This window comes from Mus pahari, chromosome 10 (assembly GCF_900095145.1).
Source record: "Mus pahari chromosome 10, PAHARI_EIJ_v1.1, whole genome shotgun sequence".
Lineage (NCBI taxonomy): Eukaryota > Metazoa > Chordata > Mammalia > Rodentia > Muridae > Mus > Mus pahari.
The window spans coordinates 98,258,635-98,264,907 of NC_034599.1; positions in this window are offsets into that span (position 1 = coordinate 98,258,635).

Genomic DNA, 6,273 nt, shown 5'->3' on the forward strand with positions numbered 1-6,273 from the left:
CTCCCTGATGATTAAAAGACTTGGTACATTTCAAAGGGAAGATATTTTCTCCCCTCTCCTGTATTAAATGGCCCCCACCTCAAGTAACATAAAAAAGCTACAAAAAAAAAAAAAAAAAAAAAAAAAAGGACTTCCTGCATATATTAGCAACACAAAGGTAAATCCTTGGCAACCCTGGGATCCCCTGGGATCTCAATCCTTCCATCCTGGAAAGCAATCAGAATGCCAAATGTCAACCGCAGGTGGACTGGAGTGTGGAGGATTAAAATTATGTATGCCCACAGGGACTAAATTAGGTTGAGAAAATAATTTCATAATCGCTCAGATTAGTTTGTAATTAATTTACAGTTTAATATGAAGCAAATGAATTGAAAGTGACTAAAAATATCATTAAATATAGCTGCAGCTCTGCCAGTCTCTTTGTTTATTATCTTTGGATCAACGTGAGCTCAGCTGAGCTGGCACTCTGCAGATACTAGTTCATTCTCAGGAGTGTATCGACTCATTCTAGAAGAATGGATAACAAGCAGGCCTGACCTTCCAAAAGAGCAGCATCTTTATGGTTATCAATGAGAGTTTCAAGGTCAGACAGACAGATGACATTGCCTCCACCACCATGTAATTATCCACTCTGATCCTCACATCTTCATTCGTGAAATGGAGGTATAATAGCAGGGTGTTATAAATCATTATCTATAACAACATGGGCTACTAGTATAGTTAAAGAGATTAGCAGGCTTAGAGACCTTTGAGGATGGATGATCTTGTGGTCAACTTTGGACCCCACCTCATATATCCTGGAGAGATGTCTCAGTGGTTAAGAGAACTTATTATTCTTACAAAGGACCCAGGTTCAGTTCTCAGTACCCACATGGGGGCTTACAATAATCAATAACTCCAGTTCCAGGAGATATGATGCCTTCTTCTGACCTCCCTGGGCACAGGCATGTGGATGATACATAGACATGAAGGCAGAACACTCACACAAAGAAAGAAAATAAAAATGTAAAGAGGAGTTCATGTTTCCATTACCAGCATGGTAACCAACCTCCTGTTGGGCGGGGCTGATGTCCACCATTGTTCGCTACGGCTATGTTAGTGCTATTTCTTGCACCTTTGTGGCTGTCTTGCCACACTGGTGGTTTCCCTGGCTCATGGTGTTGCCCCAGGCCAGGGCACTTTAGTTGCATTCTTTCTTTGAAAACTTGATTAGTATTTTCTGAACCCATGAATGTTAAACTGCAGGAAAGAGGTTGTCAGTTCAGATCTAACTTGAATCATCAGAGCCCTGTGTCTTACACGGGTGGTATCTTCAGCAATAGGGGCACAGGTTCAAACCCTGTGAGGCAAATAAGGGCTACATCAATAATGTGTATTGTCTGGGGAGTTGCTTGGACGTCTGCTGGGAGACAGCTTCTTCTAGAAACTAGAAATGGAGTCATAAGCAAAACTACAATAGCACTGTCAGTGAGCATGCTAACCTGGAAAAGGGAGAATTTCCCAGACTCCCACGCCCAGGCAAAGGACTTCTGGAAGCTGCTGACTGCTGGAGGGAGGCGAACAGCTTCTTTCATGGATAAGCTCTCTAATTTGTTGTTCCATGCAGAATGGCCAGCTTTTTAACACTAAATACACATAAGCAAAAACAGACTCAGCAAGTTGCATTGATATGTATTTGAGCATACATGTGTGGGGAGGAGGGGTGTGGGTGTGGGCACATGTGGGGGGTGTTCGTGCATGCACACACAACAAATGTAATCAAAGAAAATGAGACTATCATCTTGAGAGCAGGAGAGAGATGGAGGAGTTCAAAGGAGAGTAACTGGCCGGGGCTTGGAGGAAGACAGGGAAAGAAGAAGTGTTGTAAATCTTTTTCAATTTAAAACATTGTCTTTAAAGAAGGAAATACACCATCCTCAATGGTAGACATCTGTATGGTGGTCCAGACCCACAAGACTTTTAACACATCGACTGTAACAGGTGTATGAATATGATGGAGGATAATGATGGTGGAGGGTAAAGAGTCTGCGAATGCTGACAGCTTTCCCAGTGAACTACAGTCTCTTTGTTTTGCTGTGGTCTGGACCCAGTACCGGATGCAGGCTAAATGATCAGTAGCCTCAGAGCTACTGGATCCATCAGAAGAGCCTTCAGTTTCATTGAGAAGAGATATTTAGGAACTTGAGTCTCCTCACTATGTAAAACAGAGGATGATGCAGCCGTGGAAGGACACGCTTACACTCATGGTAAACATTGACAGAGGAGAAGAATTAATAGCCAGCATTGTCAGTCACAAGGAATGGCTCAGGCAGGAGACAGAGCCACAGCTAAAAGAAAATTGGAGGGGAGGCCCGAGCAAGGAGGGCCATCAGATGCAAGGAACTGTCAGGCTAAATGACCTAAGTGTTAAACTCTTGTTTGGCATAACTATTTCCCCTACAGAGAGACTGCTGGGACTTCAGCAGGATATAGAAAAGAGATTAGATGAAGCCCAGTGATTTCAGATGGAGACTGCCTGATCCATTTGGAGGCAATTTATGTAATAGTGACCAGAAACTCTAGGTGTGATAGCCATTGGCTTCAGTGAAATGAATGCCTTGTGCAGTGGAGACAGTGAAATTCTTGCTTTAAGAACCCATTTTGTTCCATTTTGATATAAAGTGAGAGTGAAAGCCAGGCCCCATGGTGCTACGCGACTAATAAAACTGCAAAGGCATTTCTTTCTGGGCATAAAAGATTATTTTAAGCATTATCTCCCCGCTCCTCTGTTACTAAGGGAATCCTGTCTCAGCTCAGCAGTGCAGATGGGCAAGTTGCCATGACGATGCTTCTAGGCCTGATTGGAGTCTAAATGCCACAGACAGGGAGAAACCGCTGTCACCACATGACTCCTGAGCAGCCTGGCAGCCCTCTTCCCAACCTTTGTCATTCGATCACTCCCCCTGGACCCACCTCAGCTGCTTGCCCCCCCACCCCCCCAGCATGCAGACACAGCTGGAAATGATCATGAGGTCAGAGCCTGCCCTGTCTGATTTTTGTCCCAGTCAGTTGCTCACGCTCATGCCCATTGTCATTGTCCTCCTGCCCCTCAGACACATGTGCTCTCTTGCCCTTTCCTTGTTTCTCTAAACGGAAGAGGTATAGTACCTATGTATATCTAGAAACTTCTCTCATGAGCAAAGGAAAATATGGTACAAATCGCATTGCCTAGCCTGTAAACCATCCAGACTTAGTCTGAAATGTTTCACAGGATCACTCTGTCATGGCAGTCAGCCATCAGTCTGTCCTTACAGCCTAAAGCCAACCTACTCATCTACCTGGACATATGACACCTGTGGCTCTGAGGATGCTCAGGGGGTCTTTCGGCTCGAGTGCTCTTTTTATAGTGTAGCTTTGCCATGTTCCCATTCAGGGTGACCCTTGCTCTTGTGGTGGCCATAAAATCACACCATGTGTTTCACACAACTAGGTCAAAATGGATTACAAAACCTATGCGTGTTCAAGGCTTGCACTTAGAAGCTAACCACCATGATGTGAGGAAGCATAAGCAGAGACCAGACATGGGTTTCAGCCACAAAAGCAACATCTGCCCGTCTACCATCATGAACAGAGTAAATAATAAGCCTGAAAGCGGCCCCGAGCTGGCATCAGCCGTCATCTTCGTTCCAATCAATGCTTGAGAAACTATAGAAGTAACAAGCTATGTTTACCATGTCCCTTCTACAGCCCTGGCAAAGGGAATCCTTACAGACAGTACAGCAGTGGCTGCTCTGCGCCCAGAGTTTCAGGTCAGTTTCTTGTTTTGCAGTAATTGTGTTCCTTTCTTTATAATGTCCATTCTCTACTCCTGGAAAACCTTCCTCTTCCTCCAAGAGATACTTCACATGACCTCTTCTGTGAGAAGCCTCTTCAAGTAGTTCGTCCATCTCTCCTTGGACACACAGTTTTGCCTGTGGGCTTCTCTTGTCTTTCCTACCGTGAGCCACTCGAGTACTGGTGATTTCAGAGTAGGAGCCAAACAGTAAAGCTGGATGGCTGGCGCGGGTTTGCTTGTCTGTTTTTTGTTGTTGTTGTTTTTGTTGTTGTTGTTGTTGTTTTTGCTAAGTGGGGAAGTTACCTATTCTTTGAGTTTCGTGCAATTGCAAATATAAATGGTGAGCATTGCAATAAATGGCCTGGCACCAGGAGGGAAGCAAGCCAGATGGCCTCGACTGGAGCCATGTGTTCTCCTAGTGTGTGGTGTTCTGTTTTCTGCTGCTAACACTTTTATAACAATAAAAAAATTAAAGAAATGCACATTGGTATCATATTAAATCTCACAACTACACTAAAAAAATAACAGAAAGGGACAAGATTCTGGGATACTTTTTAAAACTGTCCTCTAGTTACTGCTGTTCCTCTCCTCCTTCTTTCCTTCTTCTCCTTGCCCCCCTCTTTTGTGTTCTCCTCCTGTTCCTCCCCCACTCCACTTCCTCTTACTCCCTCCTCCTTCACTTCCTCCTTCTGCTTTCTTCAAATTAAATATATTTCCATTTGGTAGTTTCCTGAAACCCTGAAGTCTGGGCCTGATCTAGTAAAACTAAAGATTATGTCCTGAAAGTCTTGTGGCAAAGCTCGAATGTGTCTTGATCTTGCACTGAAATGAAGTTCATTCCCTTGCTGAATGGGCATCTGGGGACCTTACACCATGGCCTTTTAGGCTTTTGTTTCTAGCCAGCAATGGAATCTCCAGGTTCAAAATCTCTTATACTGTATTTTATCTCTCCTACCACCAGAGGTGTCCCAGCTTAATAACACCTCTAACGATTTGTAAATATTCTAATTCACCACAACTTAGGAAAAATAGAATAAGGCCTAGGATAATGTAAAGACTAAAGTAATTTATTAAAGACTTTTAATTTCAAGTATAATGTATGTTCAAATGATTCATAAATGGTCACTAAAATATAATCACCTGAAGATGAAATTGTTGTTATTATTATGCAATAAGCCAACCATATGGAACGCATCACAAATATCATTAAGACTCTGTGACAGAAGCACATGGTAGGAACACACAAGGACAGTACATATAGTGAAGTTTGGCTTTGAAACACACTCTTACTATGGATGCTTTCTCTTTTCCAAGCATGCATGTAGTAATTAAGAATTGGAAATAGCTTTACTCTTACTTTAATGAGCAGAAAGTTTCTTTCATCAGCTTTGGTCTGAATTAGTGGGGTAAGGACCTCATAAATGTCATGTTAAAAAGAGACTGGGAAGGTTATCTCTGTTCCACTGAGAAATGAAGCCTTACCAAGGCAAAATGGCAGTTTCTTAGGAGTAGCATCACAAGTTAAGGAAAAGTTGAAATCTGAGCCTGTATCCCCTAAGGAAGTCAGTGCTAGGTCTCTTGGGACCTGGGACTGTCACTTAGAAGTACACAGCAATGACTAAATCTAGAATAATGACAATGTCTTGCCCCAGATGTCAATCAGGACAGCAAATTGTGGTTTTGCTTCAATTCACTTCAGCAGTGGCGCCTATCATTGACACAATGTCCTCATTCTGTGTCAGGTAAAACTTGGCACACGAAACAAAGGTTAACCCGAATGCCCTCACCTAGGCCACTGCATGGGATATACTTCCTTTTTTCCCTCTCTATTTTTAGAGGAATTCTAAGGCCAGGACAGTAACACTGATGCTCCTGGGAAACAAATAAAATGTCTAGGAAAACATCCCTGTTGTGACACTGCCACCATTGAGATGCTGTCTTTACTAGCTGGGTAATATAGAAGTAATGCAGTCTCCCTTTGGCTAAATTGGGATAATGACAGTATCATTGCATAAGGTTATTACAAAAATTAAATGGGGAAAAATATACTGAGAGGATGAAAATGAATCCTCTTACCACCCATACTGCTGTCTTTACATCCAAACATCAAGATGGTATTTCTAGAGGCTGCTAAAAACATGACTAACAGGTTCATCAATTTTTCTTAACCCACGATTTGGTCTTCCTGTCACCAGAACAAAAATTAAGACATCTAATTGCTTAACTGTCTTTAATTCTTCATAGCATCCATTTTGGACATATGTTCATTTTCTTGAAAATACATTAAAAACACCTGGAGTGAGCCCAAATCGTGTATTAAAGCTCTTCAACTTACTTCTACACTGACAGCCCCAGGCACATAGTCCATCTTGTTGCATTGAGCTACTTAAATTTGCCTTCCTACAAGTTTAGTGGCCTCCTGTATATCATTGACTGATGGATAGATACAGTACTGAACA